Source organism: Lissotriton helveticus, chromosome 2_1, assembly GCF_964261635.1.
Source record: "Lissotriton helveticus chromosome 2_1, aLisHel1.1, whole genome shotgun sequence".
Lineage (NCBI taxonomy): Eukaryota > Metazoa > Chordata > Amphibia > Caudata > Salamandridae > Lissotriton > Lissotriton helveticus.
The window spans coordinates 229516641-229539212 of record NC_136059.1 but is presented as its reverse complement, the minus strand read 5'-3'; positions in this window follow the sequence as shown (position 1 = coordinate 229539212).

Below are 22572 nucleotides of genomic sequence, written 5' to 3'. Positions count from 1 at the left end.
AGGTCCATCAGTCCGCTAAACCAAACTTCACCTTAAAGGAGGTTGAATTAGGAATAACCGGACTGAGCAAAAATAAGGCGCCGGGCCCGGACGGAATACCACCAGACCTATTCCTAAGCAAACCAGACCTATGGGCTCCGTTACTCACGAGGGTGCTAAACGAGGCAGCGGAGGTAGGCCTCCCCCAGTCCTGGTCAACGGCGACCATAGTCCCTATCTACAAAAAAGGCAATCGGGACGACCCCCAATGTTACCGACCCATCTCGCTCATCGACGTGACAGCTAAGGTCCTGGGTCGAGTCATCCTATCAAGATTGCAAGATTGGGCAGAGGAGCAACAAATTCTCTCCGAAATCCAATACGGCTTCAGGAAAGGCAGATCCACCACCGACCAATGCCTAAATTTATATCTCCTGATTGCAAAATATACCATCGCCGGGAGGGGTCAATACATATGGGGTTTATGGATCTCTCAGCGGCCTTCGACCGCGTAAATAGGAGAAAGCTCTGGGCTATGCTAATGGATCTAGGCGTGGATCATTCATTAGTTGATACCTTACAAAACCTACATTTCAATACCTCAGCAAGTGTGAGATACAGCCAGGAAGGAAAAAAGACCGATCCCTTTTTTTGCAATAGTGGAGTAAGGCAGGGATGTATCCTCGCCCCATTCCTTTTCTCCATTTACATTAATGCACTGGAACAGGACCTTCTTAAACTTAAAGTTGATTCACCCCAAATCGGTCATCGAGCTGTACCCGTACTACTTTATGCCGATGATGCGGTTTTGCTCTCGAGAACTCCCCTGGGCCTGCAAAAACTAATTGACGGGTTTGTCAAATTCATGGACAAATTGGACCTGGCAACAAACCTGGAAAAGTCCTTCGTAATGACATCAGGGAAACCTATAAAAGGATCTTTTACCTATAACATCGGGTCACACAAAATAGACCAGGTCAAGTCCTTCACATATCTAGGGGTGTTATTCGATCATGATTTATCGTTTAAACCCCTGATTGAAAAACACTCGACCAAATTGGCGGCCGCAGTCGGAGCCATCATGGGGTATGGGCAGAGACTAGGGAAATGGTCCCCGGAACAAATCCTGACCTTGTACAGATCCATCTGCTGCGCGAAAGTAAGTTATGGAGCGGAAGTGTGGGGCTTTCTGGGTAAAAAAGCTCAGCCACTCCAGACAGAAGAAAACAAATTCCTACGAAGAATACTAAAAGTCCCACAGAGTGTTTCGGCACACATCATACATGAAGAGCTGGGAGAACCTTTCCTGGAGGACAAAATCAAAATTAAACCCCTTCTGGCTTGGGTGAAGGTATGGACCAATCCCGAGGCGGCCCTAACCAGACAAATTATCGAGGACTGCCTCAAAAGAGACAAAGGCCACGTAATCCCATGGCTGAAATTTGTTAAAGAGTCGCTAACAGAGATTGGCTGCTCTAAATACTTCTTAGCCCCCGACTCGTTAACTCCGGAGTGTAAAACTTTGGTCAAAAAACTCTTCCTCACTCAGCTGAAGTTAACAAGGGCAGAAAAAGAGAGGCTTAAACCTACCAATCTCTCTTACAATAATCTCACACCGAAGCAAGGCATGGAACCTTACCTAAGGGTCATGTACAATGCGCAGGATCGCTACCTCATAACCCGTTTTAGAATCAACATGTTACACCACATCCTTGCAGTGCCATCTGGATTTACCCACACAGTGGAGGAGAAGGGTACCTGCGGCTGCGATCATAGATCTCCGCAGGATACCCTTCATTTTGTCTTACTGTGTCCATTTTACGCGACACCAAGACGTAAGTTCCTGGTGGGTATCCTGAAAGAGCTAAAATTTAAGCACGCGAAACTGGCGTTGAGATTCCTACAGGAAGCCGAGGACGCTTTCACCCTATTTTGCACGATAAATTTCATTCGGATCGCAACAAGACTGAGGACTACCAGAGACATTGTCCCTTAATGGATTTGGACATTTAAATTTTTTAACACTATCCTGGCCCCCCCCATCAAGTACATAAAATTTTAACATTCATACTTTTTAAATTGAACATTATTAATATTGCTTTTTAACTTGTGTATGTATATTGTATCTGTGCTTTTATGGTGTCTTTTTAAGAACCGAATAAAGTCTATAAATTGAATTGAATTGAATAGTCATATTTTTTATATATTTATTTGAAAGGTAGTGCTGAGGCGCCAAACGTTGATTACGTACTCCGTCCACCGCCATTTTAGTAGTTTCTCACCATTGTTTTTATTATATCTGTTAGTTAGAACTCAGTAGTTTTCAATCCTAGTCTTGAATATCTTACTAAAGTATTTCAACATTATTTTTATTGTGGGCCGTCATACCCCTCCCCCACAAAATAAAAGAAATATGTTGTTTTTTTAATTAACTTTTATTAAACAATAAATATAAACGAAACTCAATTATAACTATATTAGAACTGGAACAATAACTTAAACAATGTTATAAACAAATTGTGAAATGGATTCCAAAAGGTGTCCGATTGGTATTCTGCAAAAGAAAAAAGAAAATTAGAGTTTAGAATTATGTAGATGTGAGTAAATGAGCTGAAGCATTATGGGGCATATTATCAAGAACGGCGATAAAATTATCGCCGTTTCAGCGGCAGGAAACTGCAGCTAAATCGGCGATAATGGGCTTGATAATATGCTGTTATGAATTCCCATAGCAGTCCAGGTTCTGGTGTTAACCTGGGCTACTATGAGAATTCACAAGGGCATATTATCAAGCCCATTATCACCGCTTTAGCGGCAGGAAAGGGTCGCTAAAGTGGCGATAATGGGTTTGATAATATGCTCTATGGTATTCCAATCGAAGCTCATGTTAGATGTCCACTTCTAACATGAGCTTCGATTGGAATTCAATAGAGCATATTATCTAACCTATTATGGCTACTTTAGCAGCAGTTTGCTGCCGATAAAGTGGCGATAATTTTGTTGCCAAGGTTTGATAATATGGTCCTCTCTACTATCATAAATAAAAGTTACACTACAGTTTTACGAGTGCAGTGTACCTGGTACATTTTACTTGTTATGGTACCGCATTCAAGTGGTGTCTATATGGAAGTGCCTACTGCGTTACTAACGCCCGTTATGCCGAATTATTTCTAATGCATTCCTATGAAGGATTTGTAGATCTAGGCCTCTGTGCTTAACGTTGTATAAACCTTGCAGCCAAACACATAAGGAAGTAGACTTCACAACTTCACTGGGGCTGGTCTTCTTCACGTCCAAGGAGACAGCAGTGTCTAAGTTTAAGAGAGAAAGAGAAATGATGTCACTGAGAGTGAGAGAGAGAAAGAGAGAGAAAACAACATTAAAACTGTGTCGCAGAGTCTGGAGTTGAGATTTGTACTGGAAAAGTTAGACGTATATTTACTAGCTCCTTGCGCCACTTTACCCATGTTAAAAGTGACTAAAAAGTGGCGTAATAAGGTTGTGGATCTGTTTGACAGACTGTTGTAACGTATCTGTTGTCACTGCTTGGAGGTAGTTATAGATTTTACAGAGAAGCTGCTGTACACTACGCACTCTGGGACATAATATCAAGCCTGTGCGACAAAATTATCGCCACTTTATCGACAGGAAAGTGGCGCTAAAGTGGCGATAAAGGGTTTGATAATATGTTCTATGGAATTCTAATCGAAGCTCATGTTAGATGTCCTTCACATCTAACATGAGCTTCGATTGGAATTCAATAGAGCATATTAACTAACCAATTATGGCTACTTTAGCAGCAGTTTGCTGCAGATAAAATGGCGATAATTTTGTTGCCAAGGTTTGATAATATGGTCCTCTCTACTATCATAAATAAAAGTTACACTACAGTTTTACGAGTGCAGTGTACCTGGTACATTTTACTTGTTATAGTGCGGCATTCAAGTGGTATCTATATGGAAGTGCCTACTGCGTTACTAACGCCCATTATGCCGAATTATTTCTAATGCATTCCTATGAAGGATTTGTAGATCTAGGCCTGTATGCTTACCGTTGTATAAACCTTGCGGCCAAAAACATAAGGAAGTAGACTTCACAACTTCACTGGGGCTGTTCTTCTACACGTCCAAGGAGACAGCAGTGTCTAAGTTTAAGAGAGAAAGAGAAATGATGTCACAGAGAGTGAGAGAGAGAAAGAGAGAGAAAACAACATTAAAACTGTGTCGCAGAGTCTGGAGTTGAGATTTGTACTAGAAAAGTTAGACGTATATTTACTAGCTCCTTGCGTCACTTTACCCATGTTAAAAGTGACTAAAAAGGGGGGCGTGGCTTACGCGCCGAAGGGTAATGGCAGTGTTCCTGTGAGCTCCGTAAGCAAAGCAGGAACGAACCAAGCTTCACACCATTAAGGGGGGAAGAAGGAGCAGCCTTCGGACAACTTGACTTTATGGGCCTAGTGCACACCACAGAAGGTAGGAGTACACCACCAAACAGTACCCAGGGCACAGGGGAGGGGACAAATTCCGAAAGAAGAATCGCCACCCACCCCGGGCCGCAAACAAGCCGGGCCACCGTACCTGCTAAGGGTAAACAGTTAAGTCCATCGATAGGTGAAGGTAGAAGGACTCCCAAGGTAATGATTCACGATAACCTATTAATAGCTACCTGGAACATCGCAGGGCTAGCGACTAAGTTCACATCTCAGGACTGGCTCAGCTACATAAGGAAATTCCATATCCTATGCCTCCAAGAGACTTGGGTCATTGAACCGCACGACTATAGTATGGAGGGCTACAAAAGCTTCTTTGTCCCTGCAAAAAAAGCAACCTCAGGGAGAGCGAGTGGGGGGCTCGCGATTTACGTCCACTTAGACATTAATGGCACCTGGTCCAATACCAAATGGGTCACACGTAATCTTCAGGTACTAAGGTTCACCTCACCAAGTTTAACATTCCTGCTAATGAACTGGTATAACACACCGGCTATTACGGAGAAGGGCGTAGCTATAAAAGAACTTGAAAATTGTCTGAACTTTTTATCTAAGACACCAAAGCCCATGAATTTAATTCTAATGGGAGATTTTAACTGTCACCTCTGCGAGAATCTGTTACCCTCTAATAATGACTGGTCAAAATGCACGATTATGAAAGGCCCACACTTCACCCATTCATCAGAGGGCTGGGACCTAGAAAGACTAATGAAAAGGCATAACCTTACCCAAACCCTGGACCTTGCCATTCTAAATGAGAGAGGAGAACTAACTCCAACATTTAAAGGCAGAGGCTGTCATTCTTATATTGACTTTGCATTAGTCTCTCCTAACTTAAAAAGTCTTATCAGTACAATCCTCATTGAGGCCAGTAGCTTCAGTGATCACAATCCGGTGATCATTAAAATGGAAGGTTTTGTCTTTCCAGCGGAAAAGAGACCGGTTATATTGGAAAGAGCAGTGGACCAGGGTAGAAGAATTAAATGGGCCAAAATTGATGGGAACTGTTTTTATAAAAAACTCTTATGTGAAGCCTCAGCAGCGATCGATAAATGTCTCGACCCCTGCGTAACTGGAGGTGCGGTGGCGAAGGCATTTGAAGAAATCGCGCAGGTTGTAAATAATTCCCTTCAAACCAAAGGAGCGAATATCAATATTTCTACAAACCCCCGCTGGTTTGATCCTAAATGCACAAAGGCGCTGAAAAACCTGAAGGTCAGTCTACACGCCCAACCAAGGGACAAAATGAAGGTGGCAAAAAACAGGGCCCAATATAAAAAAGCGGTGAAGGCACGAAAGCAGAGTATACAAAACCAGGCTTGGGAAGATCTAAGGGATGCCGCAGAAAGAAAGGACTCTACTGCCTTCTGGAAAGTGATCAATGCCCCCTGCTTCCAGGACCAAGGGGCCCCAAAAATCTTGAACACCATCTTGCCGGAGCAATGGCAGAAACATTTCCAGAGTTTATACAACCATTCAAACCAAGCACCCCAAGAGGAGCTATCGAAGGTCCATCAGTCCGCTAAACCAAACTTCACCTTAAAGGAGGTCGAATTAGGAATAACCGGACTGAGCAAAAATAAGGCGCCGGGCCCGGACGGAATACCACCAGACCTATTCCTAAGCAAACCAGACCTATGGGCTCCGTTACTCACGAGGGTGCTAAACGAGGCAGCGGAGGTAGGCCTCCCCCAGTCCTGGTCAACGGCGACCATAGTCCCTATCTACAAAAAAGGCAATCGGGACGACCCCCAATGTTACCGACCCATCTCGCTCATCGACGTGACAGCTAAGGTCCTGGGTCGAGTCATCCTATCAAGATTGCAAGATTGGGCAGAGGAGCAACAAATTCTCTCCGAAATCCAATACGGCTTCAGGAAAGGCAGATCCACCACCGACCAATGCCTAAATTTATATCTCCTGATTGCAAAATATACCATCGCCGGGAGGGGGTCAATACATATGGGGTTTATGGATCTCTCAGCGGCCTTCGACCGCGTAAATAGGAGAAAGCTCTGGGCTATGCTAATGGATCTAGGCGTGGATCATTCATTAGTTGATACCTTACAAAACCTACATTGCAATACCTCAGCAAGTGTGAGATACAGCCAGGAAGGAAAAAAGACCGATCCCTTTTTTTGCAATAGTGGAGTAAGGCAGGGATGTATCCTCGCCCCATTCCTTTTCTCCATTTACATTAATGCACTGGAACAGGACCTTCTTAAACTTAAAGTTGATTCACCCCAAATCGGTCATCGAGCTGTACCCGTACTACTTTATGCCGATGATGCGGTTTTGCTCTCGAGAACTCCCCTGGGCCTGCAAAAACTAATTGACGGGTTTGTCAAATTCATGGACAAATTGGACCTGGCAACAAACCTGGAAAAGTCCTTCGTAATGACATCAGGGAAACCTATAAAAGGATCTTTTACCTATAACATCGGGTCACACAAAATAGACCAGGTCAAGTCCTTCACATATCTAGGGGTGTTATTCGATCATGATTTATCGTTTAAACCCCTGATTGAAAAACACTCGACCAAATTGGCGGCCGCAGTCGGAGCCATCATGGGGTATGGGCAGAGACTAGGGAAATGGTCCCCGGAACAAATCCTGACCTTGTACAGATCCATCTGCTGCGCGAAAGTAAGTTATGGAGCGGAAGTGTGGGGCTTTCTGGGTAAAAAAGCTCAGCCACTCCAGACAGAAGAAAACAAATTCCTACGAAGAATACTAAAAGTCCCACAGAGTGTTTCGGCACACATCATACATGAAGAGCTGGGAGAACCTTTCCTGGAGGACAAAATCAAAATTAAACCCCTTCTGGCTTGGGTGAAGGTATGGACCAATCCCGAGGCGGCCCTAACCAGACAAATTATCGAGGACTGCCTCAAAAGAGACAAAGGCCACGTAATCCCATGGCTGAAATTTGTTAAAGAGTCGCTAACAGAGATTGGCTGCTCTAAATACTTCTTAGCCCCCGACTCGTTAACTCCGGAGTGTAAAACTTTGGTCAAAAAACTCTTCCTCACTCAGCTGAAGTTAACAAGGGCAGAAAAAGAGAGGCTTAAACCTACCAATCTCTCTTACAATAATCTCACACCGAAGCAAGGCATGGAACCTTACCTAAGGGTCATGTACAATGCGCAGGATCGCTACCTCATAACCCGTTTTAGAATCAACATGTTACACCACATCCTTGCAGTGCCATCTGGATTTACCCACACAGTGGAGGAGAAGGGTACCTGCGGCTGCGATCATAGATCTCCGCAGGATACCCTTCATTTTGTCTTACTGTGTCCATTTTACGCGACACCAAGACGTAAGTTCCTGGTGGGTATCCTGAAAGAGCTAAAATTTAAGCACGCGAAACTGGCGTTGAGATTCCTACAGGAAGCCGAGGACGCTTTCACCCTATTTTGCACGATAAATTTCATTCGGATCGCAACAAGACTGAGGACTACCAGAGACATTGTCCCTTAATGGATTTGGACATTTAAATTTTTTAACACTATCCTGGCCCCCCCCATCAAGTACATAAAATTTTAACATTCATACTTTTTAAATTGAACATTATTAATATTGCTTTTTAACTTGTGTATGTATATTGTATCTGTGCTTTTATGGTGTCTTTTTAAGAACCGAATAAAGTCTATAAATTGAATTGAATTGAATAGTCATATTTTTTATATATTTATTTGAAAGGTAGTGCTGAGGCGCCAAACGTTGATTACGTACTCCGTCCACCGCCATTTTAGTAGTTTCTCACCATTGTTTTTATTATATCTGTTAGTTAGAACTCAGTAGTTTTCAATCCTAGTCTTGAATATCTTACTAAAGTATTTCAACATTATTTTTATTGTGGGCCGTCATACCCCTCCCCCACAAAATAAAAGAAATATGTTGTTTTTTTAATTAACTTTTATTAAACAATAAATATAAACGAAACTCAATTATAACTATATTAGAACTGGAACAATAACTTAAACAATGTTATAAACAAATTGTGAAATGGATTCCAAAAGGTGTCCGATTGGTATTCTGCAAAAGAAAAAAGAAAATTAGAGTTTAGAATTATGTAGATGTGAGTAAATGAGCTGAAGCATTATGGGGCATATTATCAAGAACGGCGATAAAATTATCGCCGTTTCAGCGGCAGGAAACTGCAGCTAAATCGGCGATAATGGGCTTGATAATATGCTGTTATGAATTCCCATAGCAGTCCAGGTTCTGGTGTTAACCTGGGCTACTATGAGAATTCACAAGGGCATATTATCAAGCCCATTATCACCGCTTTAGCGGCAGGAAAGGGTCGCTAAAGTGGCGATAATGGGTTTGATAATATGCTCTATGGTATTCCAATCGAAGCTCATGTTAGATGTCCACTTCTAACATGAGCTTCGATTGGAATTCAATAGAGCATATTATCTAACCTATTATGGCTACTTTAGCAGCAGTTTGCTGCCGATAAAGTGGCGATAATTTTGTTGCCAAGGTTTGATAATATGGTCCTCTCTACTATCATAAATAAAAGTTACACTACAGTTTTACGAGTGCAGTGTACCTGGTACATTTTACTTGTTATGGTACCGCATTCAAGTGGTGTCTATATGGAAGTGCCTACTGCGTTACTAACGCCCGTTATGCCGAATTATTTCTAATGCATTCCTATGAAGGATTTGTAGATCTAGGCCTCTGTGCTTAACGTTGTATAAACCTTGCAGCCAAACACATAAGGAAGTAGACTTCACAACTTCACTGGGGCTGGTCTTCTTCACGTCCAAGGAGACAGCAGTGTCTAAGTTTAAGAGAGAAAGAGAAATGATGTCACTGAGAGTGAGAGAGAGAAAGAGAGAGAAAACAACATTAAAACTGTGTCGCAGAGTCTGGAGTTGAGATTTGTACTGGAAAAGTTAGACGTATATTTACTAGCTCCTTGCGCCACTTTACCCATGTTAAAAGTGACTAAAAAGTGGCGTAATAAGGTTGTGGATCTGTTTGACAGACTGTTGTAACGTATCTGTTGTCACTGCTTGGAGGTAGTTATAGATTTTACAGAGAAGCTGCTGTACACTACGCACTCTGGGACATAATATCAAGCCTGTGCGACAAAATTATCGCCACTTTATCGACAGGAAAGTGGCGCTAAAGTGGCGATAAAGGGTTTGATAATATGTTCTATGGAATTCTAATCGAAGCTCATGTTAGATGTCCTTCACATCTAACATGAGCTTCGATTGGAATTCAATAGAGCATATTAACTAACCAATTATGGCTACTTTAGCAGCAGTTTGCTGCAGATAAAATGGCGATAATTTTGTTGCCAAGGTTTGATAATATGGTCCTCTCTACTATCATAAATAAAAGTTACACTACAGTTTTACGAGTGCAGTGTACCTGGTACATTTTACTTGTTATAGTGCGGCATTCAAGTGGTATCTATATGGAAGTGCCTACTGCGTTACTAACGCCCATTATGCCGAATTATTTCTAATGCATTCCTATGAAGGATTTGTAGATCTAGGCCTGTATGCTTACCGTTGTATAAACCTTGCGGCCAAAAACATAAGGAAGTAGACTTCACAACTTCACTGGGGCTGTTCTTCTACACGTCCAAGGAGACAGCAGTGTCTAAGTTTAAGAGAGAAAGAGAAATGATGTCACAGAGAGTGAGAGAGAGAAAGAGAGAGAAAACAACATTAAAACTGTGTCGCAGAGTCTGGAGTTGAGATTTGTACTAGAAAAGTTAGACGTATATTTACTAGCTCCTTGCGTCACTTCACCCATGTTAAAAGTGACTAAAAAGGGGGGGCGTGGCTTACGCGCCGAAGGGTAATGGCAGTTCTCCTGTGAGCTCCGTAGAGCTGCAGGTCTCCTGGCGATCTGCGGACCTTACTCTGTGCCCCGAGGAGCCTGCTTTTTGGATTTCCTGCTGGCGGAAACATGCTCCGCGACCGCTGATGACAATGTTTATCTGTTATATGCCGTTTTTGCGGCTTCATTGAACTTCGGTGTCTCTCTGCTGGTACAGGACGCGGGCGGCTGCCATTTTGAGCCCGCGTCCTTCTCCTCGCGAATACAGCACCTTGCATTGCCAGTATGCAGTTTTTTACTTCGCGTTGCCATCCTCCTTCAAGCAACTCATAAGGTATGGCATAATTCGCGAGGTGTTAGCAACTTTGACCCGGCATGTTTCTTTTCAGTTGCTACTATCTCAATGTTCCTCTCAGATTTCCCTTTTGTGCTTAATTTTTAATATTTGAGGCTGCAGAGATTCGTCTTTTTTATTGTGCCTACACTGCCAACTGAGGGATTGGTCAACGCCCTCCATATACTTTTGACTTTTCCTGTGGCTTCCACTGTCAATTCTTCGGAGAGCCTCTTTGTGGGTACTTATTTGGTCATATTTTTCACCCTTTCTCAGCCTTGCCTGTTTTTGTTAATTCTGGGGTTTTTGTGAGTGGTTTGCACCCCTTCTGTTCTCACGTTCTCTCCTCAATTCTGGTGTACCCTCACGTTGTCATAATGGCTCACGATGCAACCGCTGTTAAATCTTCTCACACCGGAACAAAGCCTAAGCGTCTTAAAAATGATCCACCCTCCCCTATTCATACCTCTCCAAATCCAATTTTAGACTCCATCTTAGTGGAAGTGAGGAGACTTCAACCATTTTTGTCTGCGACTAATGAAATACTTAAGTAAATTGAAGAAAGATAGGTCATTATGGAAGGCAAGGTCTTAAATTTAGAACAACGTGTCAGTGATATTCAGGATGTCTCCTCTAAAATACCTTTATTGGAAAAAGAGATTCAAAAGCTGAAGCTTCACACCGTGGACCTTGAAAATCGAAATCGTAGGAATAACCTACGCGTTTATGGTGTTCCAGAGAATTTGGAGGGGTCTGATATGGTGTCCTTCATACGGAAATTCCTACATGAGATTTTGGATCTTCAACCTGCGTCTCATCCTCTTAACATCCAGAGGGCCCTTCGTTTAGGTCGTCTTAACTCCAATACGTCTAAACCTCGTGGTATTATCATTCTCTTTCTTGAGTTTACTGAACTAATCAATGTTCTCAAAGCTGCAAGACTCAAGCGTTGTCTCACATGATCTGGACATAACATTTTTATCTCTCAAGACCTTTCAAATGCAACGAATGCTCGGCGTTAGGAGTTTTTGAATCCTCGTCCTCATATGCGACAGTTGAACATCCAATATGGCATCCTACATCCCTGTTTCTGCAAGATCACACATAATGGTCGTACACGCTCGTTTGATGATCCTCAGAAGCTCCACGCATACCTTCAAAGTGTCTCTTCATCCAACATGGACACTAATATTTGATACTTTTCATCCTCCTGAATGTACTAGTGTTGTGGTTCTGTTTTATTATGGCTCCGCTCAATGTGTCCTTTCTGCGTCATTCTTTCTTTGAGGTTCTATCTTTTCATCCGTCTATCAAATTCTTTTTTGTTCCCTTTCTGCTCGTCTGCTGCTTGCTGGAGTCCGTATTCTCTTTGGCGTCTCTTCGCTCCCGATGTCTTGTTTTTTTCTTCCTTCTCAGACCAGGCCTTGGTCTGTTTATTCATCTTTCTCTTCTTATCTATCTCTTTTCTCTCCTCTTCCTAACTTGCTTTCTCCCTTTCCATATTCCTTTCTTGGCTTGTTTACTATTCTACTATCCTCTCCCTACACATTCTCTCTTTTTTTCTTTTTTTGTCTCTATATCCCATTTTGTTGTGTACTTTGTATCTGGGTGCATTTTATATAGTCGTTCTGATTGTGTTGGATATTTTCTTCATATGTCATGTTTTTGATTGTTGTCTTTTTATTTGTAGCTATTCTCCTGCAGTGTATCCACTCCAAGTGTATCTCCCCTTCCTTGCCTTCCGTCATGTGTAAGTTTGTCACGTGGAACGTTCGAGGTCATGAACATCCTGCCAAGCGTCAAAAGGTATTGTCTCACTTATCCAAACTTAATTCACAAGTTGTTTTTCTCCAAGAGACTCACTGTCCTGATGTGGAATCAGCCAAGCTAAAACGACAATGGATGGGTCAGGTTGTATTCTCTCCTGCTGTCTCCAAAAAAGGGGGTGTTGCTATCTTATTTCATAAAGGTTTATCTGTTCAAATTATCTCTTCTCAACATGATGATGACGGTCGTTGGGTAATGGCTAAGGTTGTGATTCAGAACAAGACATTGGTTTTGGTCAACATTTATGGTCCTGTTCGTCCTGAACCCAACTTTTGGAATAATATTAAAATTCTTATTTCTTCACTAGATTGCCCAAATATTGTACTTGCTGGCGATTTTAACCAATGGCTAGACCCATTTTCTGATAGACTCTCCTCAAGCAAATTTCACCCTGATAGAAACCATAGGTGTTTCTAATCTGCCATTACCTCTCGTCCCCTCTATGATGTATGGAAAATGTGTAACCCTGACTCCCTGGAATATACCTTTTTTCAAATGTTCACCAGACCCGCTCCAGGATTGATTACCTTTTGGTTAGTAAATCTTTACTCCCTTCCATTCAAACATCCGAAATTGGTTCCATTTTTATTTCTGATCATGCTCCTGTTCATGCAGTCCTTGATCTTACCCTTACTTCTTCCAAATTTAGTCGCTGGAAATTCAACACTTTTCTTTTTTCTGACAATGTTTTTGTAAAAGAAGTTACTGTCTTTACTAACGAGTTTTTCACACTTAATAACCCATCAGACACATCTATCCCTAACACTTGGGATGCTTTTAAGGCGGCACTACGTGCTTTCATTATATCATATGCCTCTAAAAAGAAGAAACTTAATAGAACTAAACATGAAGACCAACTTAAGAATATCAAACATGTATTTTTCCTCCAAATCTCCTGATGCCCTTCAGAACCTAATAAAAGCAAAAACCGAGTTGAATAAAATTGCTACAGTGGAAGCTTGCAATACTTTACTCAAAATTAAATCTAAATTTCATGGGGGCCAAAACAAGGATGGTAAAATGTTAGCAAATTATCTAAAAATAAAATCTGAACGTAAAAATGTTGGTCCTATTTTTAATGACTCTACCAACAAACTGGCTACGTCTGATGAAGATATTGCAGAAGTTTTTCATAATTATTACCAAGCCCTTTATACCGATGATACATGTCCTTCTGCACATAATTTAACTTCGTTCTTTGACGGCTTACCCCTACCTTCGTTACTTCCTGATGAATTTGCCAAGTTAGAAAAAGCTATTACCCCTCAGGAAGTTTTTCGAGCAATTAACTCTCTCAAAAAATAAAAAGCTCCAGGGCCGGATGGACTGCTTGTTAAGTTTTATTCTACATTTCATGCCATATTTGTACCAAAACTGTTGCAACTTTTTAATTCCTTCATCGCTGATGCTAAGGCCTCTGGCTCCTTCATGGATGCTCTAATTATTATTATTCCCAAACCCGACAAAGATCACTCTCAATGTAAAAATTATCGTCATATATCCCTGATTAGTTATGATTGTAAAATGTTTGCTAAAATCCTTGCTTCCCGTCTAGATTCTCTTATTCCACTTTTGATTAAAACTGACCAGGTTGGTTTTGTGAAGGGTAGACTTGCAGCTGATAATGCTCGTATGTTTTGTAATATTATTTCCCACAGTAAAAATTTCAAGGACCCATTAGCAGCCCTATCTTTGGATGCTGAGAAAGCCTTCGACCGTATTACTTGGCAATTTATGTTCCGTATAATACATTGGTTCGGTTTTGGCCCCACTATTATTTCTCTGGTTAAACTATTATACTCCTCCCCTAGAGCCAGTGTTTTTGTTAATAACCAATTTTCTAGATTTTTTCGCTTATCTCATGGCACTAGACAAGGATGTCCTCTTTCCCCGTTATTGTTTATCCTTTGTCTTGAACCATTTTTGGAACGAATCCGAACCAATTCTAACATTAATGGTTTTAAACGTACTTAAAAATATCCGCTTATGCTGATGACATTTTGGTTTATATGGCTAACCCTGTCACCTCTCTCCCTCTCTTTTTAGATGAAGTTTGTTTATATTCTTCCATTTCCGGATACAAACGTAACCTATCTAAAACAGAAGTTCTACCGGTAAATTCTGTCTGTTATCAATACATGTTCAGTTCTACTGATTTCACATGGTGTCCTTCCAAAATCAAATACCTTGGAATTTGGTTTTCCTCTTCTCTTACTGACACACTCAAACTCACCTTTGCTTCCCTTACACAGAAACTCCAACCCCTCCTCAATCTCTGGTCTCCTTTATTTTTGTCTTGGTGGGGTAGAGTTGATACTATTAAAATGATGATCACACCTCATGTACTTTATACTGTCTCTATACTTCCTATAAAAATACCCAATTCCTACTTCACTCGTATAAATTCTATTTGCTCTAAATTCCTGTGGAACAACAAACACCCTCGCATTGCCTTACACAAACTCATTCGGCCCAAGAATGAAGGGGGTGTCCGTTTCCCCAATTTCAAAACTTACCACTCTGCTTTCCTGAATAAACAATCCTTTTCTTTAGCCTATGACTTTGTGGATGCTCCGCTACCCAGGTGGGTTGCTTTTGAACGTTCATTATTAAAGGATTTCTCGTTTCAACACATTGTTTTTATGTCAAACTGTTCTTTCTTGTCCAAGCACCCGGTTCTTAAGTATTCCCAAACACTACTCCATGACACTTTCTCTAAAGACCTTTCACCTATTCAATGTTTTTTGTCATCTATTGTGTGGTAAAACAAATTCCTCAAATATAAGGGCAAGTCCTTCTATTATAAACATTGGAAAGAGAAGAACATTTTATTTGTCCATCAATTTTTTTCGAATAATTCTCTTATCCCTTTCCATGACTTGCAAACTTTATATCACTTACCCATAACTTGTCTTTCAGAATATACCACTATTTCTGCTGCCAACAGTCTCACTTGTCCACTCTCTCTGCTCCTGACACCTTACCGTCTTTCTCTCCCTCTACTCCTCTATATCCTTTATTTTCACTACAACAACCTAAAGCTGCCCTTGTTTATAAAATTTTGATATCAAGTGTTATTGATAGATCTAAATCACCTATTGAGAATGACTGGGAAACTGACTTATTTGTTTCTTTATCTGTTGATGTATGGGATCGTTTATGGTCCAAATTGTTTAAAGTTTCTATTGCTGCATGCATTACTCAATTACTATATTTTATCTATCATAGAGCTGTTATTACGCCTGTTAGTATTTCTAAGTTTTCACCATCAGCTTCTTCATTATGCTGGTCGTGTTCTTTAGAAACAGGTACACTTAAACATCTTTTATATGAATGTTCTTCTTTTTTATCCTTTTGGAATTCTGTTTGGAATATTTGCATGCAAATGTTTAATTTCTCCTCTTCTGTATAATTTTTGAACGTGTTTCTAGGTTCTGTTTCAACTAATATCGATATTGTACCATCTAATGCTAGACTGCTTGAACTTTTTATTGCTGTTGCTTTTAAAGTGATTTTATCTTGTTGGAAAGATAACTCCAAATTATCTGTAATTTCCTGGTGGAATTTCAAATGTGACGAGCATAGGATTGCTATCGCTTCATCCTCCTCTGTATCCCTAAAAATTAAATCTGATCTTCTTTGGCTCACTTTACTTCCTATCTTTCATCTAAATCTCCTAATTGATTACATCGTTATCTTTTCTTACACTGCATATATTCCCCTAATTCCTATCATGGATCCCTCCTTTTCTTTTTCCTCTGTTTGCCTCTTCTCCTTCTCTTCTCTTCGTCCCTTTCTTCTTCTTTAAGTCTTTTCTTTCCTTTTCTTCTACTCTTTCTCTGTTTAACTTTTAATTCGACATATACCTTATGTTTTATATTATTATGGTTTTTACTTGTACCACTATAAGGCTTTGTATTGTGTTTCTTAAAACCTAATAAAAATTTCTTAAACTGAAAAAAGTGACTCAAAAGTGGCGTAATAAGGTTGTGGATCTGTTTGACAGACTGTTGTAACGTATCTGTTGTCACTGCTCGGAGGTAAATATAGATTTTACAGAGAAGCTGCTGTACACTACGCACTCTGGGCCATAATATCAAGCCTGGGCGACAAAATTATCGTCACTTGATCGGCAGGAAAGTGTCGCTAAAGTGGCGATAATGGGTTTGATAATATGCTCTATGGAATTCCAATCGAAGCTCATGTTAGATGTCCTTCACATCTAACATGAGCTTCGATTGGAATTCCATAGAGCATATTATCAAACCTATTATGGCCACTTTTGAGGCAGTTTGCTGCTGATAAAGTGGCGATAATTTTGTTGCCAAGGTTTGATAATATGGTCCTCTCTACTATCATAAATAAACGTTACACTACAGTTTTACGAGTGCAGGGTACCTGGTACATTTTACTTGTTATAGTGCCGCATTCAAGTGGTGTCTATACTGCGTTACTAACGCCCGTTATGCCGAATTATTTCTAATGCATTGCTATGAAGGCTTTGTAGATCTAGGCTGCTATGCTTACCTTGTATAAAGAGTGCGGCCACCGAAGTTCACCATTCGACTTGAACTCTGCTTCTATACGTCTGTCAGGACTCAAGTTTTGTATATCTTAATGTCTTACCAGTTCTTGCATGGGAACAGAGATGCTAGGTCCCAAGTCCCGCTCAGCAATGCCAGTAGGTCTATACTCAGAACCTCCTAGTTATTACCATGGGGGACGGGGGAATTGGATAAAATAATAAACAAAGAAGAGACTGGTCCGGAAAGGCTCCTTCTGACAGCTGTCTGCGGACACCATCTGTTCAGTCAGTGGAACCTGTAAATTAATGCATCATTACTATCTGACATTTCTACTCTAGACTAGAATTACTCTGCTGTATCTTATCTTTCAATTTTATTTATTATGTTTTGGCTCTCGACAGAGGGCCACATAAAATGTACAGAGATACAAACAATACAATACATTATACAAACAATATCTGCCCTATAAGATACCTAGATTAAATACGAACTAACATACAAGACAGAACTGTAGAAAATTGGCAAGTCAAAAAGCATCTCCATGGAATATTAATAAATAGCTAAAAAACCTTTAAAGAAATTAAAAATGTGGAAGCAGAACATTTCATTAGGGGGACAATAAAGTGCATGAAGAAAGTCATTCAAAGTGACAATGCCAAGACGGAGACAAATAACTTTTAACCATCTAGAGCGCAATTTACATAGCGCCGGGCAAATCAATAGAACATGCATACAGTCCTGGATATTCAAATTACATAGATTGCACAAAGAAGAGGAACCATACCATTTAGATAACAAGAGATTTAGGGGTATTAAGTCGTAACGTAGGAGAAACCAAAATCTACGAATACCGTGTGGAAGGGACCATCGCACATAAGGTTGTGGACGCTTCATCAGATAGGTGTCAAGAAGGATATCTACATTCCTTTTTCCACAAATCAACTTTTTATCCGATTGAAAGCATAGGTCCCAAGAGGCTGCTTTTAAAACAAGTTTTAACTGTGAAGGGGAGTACACAAAGAGAATAGTTTCATCTAATTTTAAAAGAGTTACGGCTTTTCTAAAATTACGAACAAGTTGAGAAAACTCATTGAAATTACCCAATAATTCACTTTTAAGGAGAGCTCTCAGTGTCCCTACTTCCGCTCTCGCAAGACAGGCCACCCATCTTACTAGGGCACATAGTCCCTGTACCCAACTACTCCTTAGACCAAACTCGAGCCTGCAGGCGGCCAAAGAGCAGGCAGTATTTAGGGAAGAGAGAGATCTTAAGAGTTTCCCCTCAATCTTATGGCAAAAGTCCCACTTTTTCACCTCTGTTAACTCAATACCATAAAGTATTGTTGCGGGGATTTTAGATCTGTACACTTCCAATAAAATCGGAAAGTGCTGTTTCCCCGTTGCATGGTATAGTGAGTTTAAACCTTTGCCATGGGCAAGAGCTTTGCGAGAGCAATGCTCTATATGGAGCTTCTCACTCAAATTAGCCGTAATGATTTTCCCCCAAAAAATATAAGACTTTACAACCTCCAATTTTTGACCCCCAATAAACCAGCCAAAATCTGCAGATCGACACCTCTTCTTGCCTACTATACACATGACTTTACTTTTGGTTATGTTAATCTTCATGCAATGAGCCACAGCGTAACTATGGAGAGCATGTAGCCGATTTGAGAGTCCTTTAGGGGTTAAATCGAGGATAAGGACATCATCGGCATACATCAAGCAGGATATTGGGGTCCCCCCCACCAATGGGGCGATGCCCTCTGTGGCAGACAAAGCGGCGGGTAGGTCAGCCGTATATAAGGAGAACAAAAGGGGAGCCAATAAACAACCTTGTTGAGCCAATAAACAACCTTGTTTGAGGCCATTACCCGATGGAATTGGATCAGATAGCCCCCTTTCACCCCCCAGCAGGACCCTACACCAAGTCTCTGTATGGAGAGCCCGCACCAACTCCAACAGATAAGACGGGAGACCAAGCGCAGCCAATTTTCTCCACAGCATTCCACGGTCCACTTTGTCGAATGCGGTGGAGAAATCTATAAAAGCTGCATACACTGCCCCCCGTCTCACCTGTACGTATTTATCCGTGACCACATGAAGAGCAGTAAGATTATCTAACGTTCCGTGATTCCTGCGAAAGCCAGTCTGTTCAGGCGGCAGGATATTGTTCTCCTCAACCCAAGCGGAGAGGGATCCTAGAAGACATTTCGCAAAAACCTTTCCGATTGAGTCGAGGAGAGCAATCAAACGATAGTTACTTGGGCTGTCCCTAGTTCCCTTCTTAAAAATGGGGACCAGGATACTCCCCCTCCAAGAGGCAGGTACCATTTTAGACATAAAACAGGCTTTATACAAGGGATAAAGAATTTTACTCCACCTTACAGGATCCTGTTTGAGGACCGTCGTGGGGAGTTCATCTGGGCCCATTGCCCCGGAGACACGCATGTTTTTTATGGCCGTCTCAATTTCCTTTTCTGAAGGATAGTTCATAAGGCCATCCGCAGTCAGACCGATAGTGATATCATCACCTGGAATATCATCAGAGGCGATAGCATCGGAAGTACAGTTCCCTGCATAAAGGTCCCGAATATAAGTGATCCATACCTCTTCCGCTATAGGGATAGGGGAGGGGCTTAATCTAGACCCACACCCCTTACCAATTATTGCCCAAAATTCTCTAATCCTACCATGAACAACAGATTCCCTTAAGTTGATCCAGACATTGTCTTCCTTAACCTTTTTTATTTTTAACTTAAGTCTACTTCTCTTTCTTTTTAACCTGGAAATCTCTTTTCCACGTTCCATACCTCTATCTAAATATTGTTCCCGGACTAGATTATTAATTTCCTTATTTAGGATACACAGTGTACTGGGAACTTCAACCCCTCTTCTAGATCTGGAAGATTTATTAGCATAAGAGATAATCTTCCGCAAGAATTCTTCAAAGTATACTATTTCGTTTCCACGCCACTCATTTAAAACTAAAAGGGTATCGGATAAAAGGTCCTGCACCCCATTAATGGCTGAGGAATTCCAAAAGCACCTTCCTGAAGAAACGTGAAAGGCAGCATCGCTGCCGTTAAGGGACCAAGGTGCAGTAGGCGGGGAATTTAAGGAAATAGTTACAAATAATATGCTATGATCACTCAGAGGGGTAGGTATAATCTTAAGGTCAAGAATAAATGGAAACAGGCCATAGTCAGCAATGGCATAATCCAGGATGGAAGACCCAAAGGGAGACTTATGGGTGAATTTTGCAGGGACATCCGACGGGAATCTCCCATTTAATATAAGTCCATCGACTGCCACTAATTCTTTTAGCAGGATCTTCCCTCTTTTATTTGTCACTGACTTTTCAGGGAAGAGAGCTTGAGGAACAAAGTACGCCTCTTCTTTAGACTTATTCCTAAAGAGTTCCAGACTAACATTAGAAATTTAGCAATTCAAATCGCCCACAAGCATGACTTCTGGGGGAGATGGAACATTTTTAATTTGATCTATATAACGAAATACCCGCTTCATTAACACATTAAAACGCTCTTCTGGAGGAATATACACATTTAAAATCACAATGGGGGCCTTTATGCCAACATTAAACAGGTTTTCAATAGTTATAGCATGGAAAAGTTTACTGGAATCAATATAATGGGAGAATCTCCATTGCAATTTATTAGATAATAAACAGGCGATTCCCCCCCTAGCGTGCCCTTTCTTGGAAGGGGCAGCAGGCACTTCCAAGACATAATAGTCCTTAGAAACATTCAACGTATTGACACACCAAGTTTCCTGTAAACAAATCACATTAGCTCCTAACGAAAATAGGAGTCCAAATTTCTCTGGGCTGCTATGAATCCCTGACGCGTTCCAGGAAATAATTTTCAGCGGGGTGTTAAAGATGCTGAAACAAACTGGGGTTATCTTTAGTTTTTGTAGTTAAGGCACTATGCAGCCAGTTCCACCGATCGTTATCCTCTATAAGAGAGGAAGTCTGCGTTAGCGGAAGTGGCTTCACTTGCAGGACCGAGCGTTTTCCCTTAGTGACCCGAATCTTCAGATCCCCGAGGGAAGAGGCTACCCCCTTAATCTTATCTCTTCCAGGTACCTCCCCAAAGGAGTGATTAATATTGCCAAGGTTAAAGATCGGGAGAATATCGATACCTGTGCGTTGGAAGATCTCAGCTTGCTGCAGTATCAGGTTTACAATAATAGGAGAATAAAATGTAACCCTTATACTAGAGACCTTGACTTCACCAAACAGGGTAACCAACTCAATGTCCCTAGTTTGGATATGGTGGAGACTTTCACTCTCACTGAAGCGCTTAAGTAGCCAGGCTCTGTTTAAGGGAAGGTCCACATCAAATAGAGGTAGAAAGTCTAAGACAAGAGTGTCCACTGGAGCTTTTAATGTTATTTGGGGGTAATCCGATATAGGACAATCACCAGTCTCTAAAGCAATAGAAAAGGGAGGAGCCAGGGGATTAAGAGGCCCAGATGAAAAATAATTTGGGTCTCCACTCACAGGCACTAGAGAATGACTTGGAAAATGACCCCCTATTTGTGACAAAACTTCCTGAGATGTTAAGGGACACGGTTCACTTTCACCATTTAAAGGTGAAGGAATTCAACTCAGCATCCGCCTTTGCGGATAATGAGCAGAGTTCCAAATCAACTACTTCATTCTCCACTTCGGCCGAACAATTTTGGAAAATTATTCGACGCTGCCTTTTCTTCCTATATTTTCGAATTGGTTTCTTTTTATTCCCTTTATTGTTTCCATGTTTGCCGATTTTTACCTTTACCTCATGTTTAGAATCATTAGCGTCTTTTCTATTCTCAGACGTAAAGATGGGGAATAGGTCTTGAACCCCTTTAGGACCGGAGATGGATTTATTTTCTTCCTCAATCTCTAAAACTGAGTTCTTAATACAGTTCGGCACTGCAGTTAAGGGGATAGCTACAGTGTGTAATTGCAGAGCTGCTGCTGCATCCTTCGTGTTAGCGACTGCTGAAGGGGCATTTATTTCTCCCACTGGCAGGCTGTGTTCAGTCATAGGAGGAAGAACACATCTCGTATCAGATGATTTTTGTAACAGTGCCTTCAAAATTTGGGTAACTGAGTCCAAGATGCAATCTGAGCTGCCAACAAATTTCCCCAATAGGGCTAAAATCGAGGCTAATAATTGTTCCAAGGCAATCATGGATTCAGAGATAGGTTTTTCGCACGCCTCCTGAGGATGGCATATACCCGATAAATTAAGACCCAAAGACCCAGAGGCATCTAACAGATTAGACATGTCCTGACCATTTAAAGAGGGGGTACTACTATACAACATGAGCCCAGAAGGGGTCACACCCCCCGAAGATTTAATGGGGGCCTGAATTTCCACTTTAGCTATATTTACACATCGACCACAGAGTTCAGGGTCTGTGGATAGTGATAGCGAGCCACCACCGGACCTATCATTCTGCGGAGTATAAGACAACAGTGGATAATTCATAGGGTCCCCTTCAGGTCCAGGAAGATCAACCTTACTCTCTCCCTTCCCTTCAGAATGAACAAGTGGAGAAGACACCACTAGTACGGATTGTAGTACTGA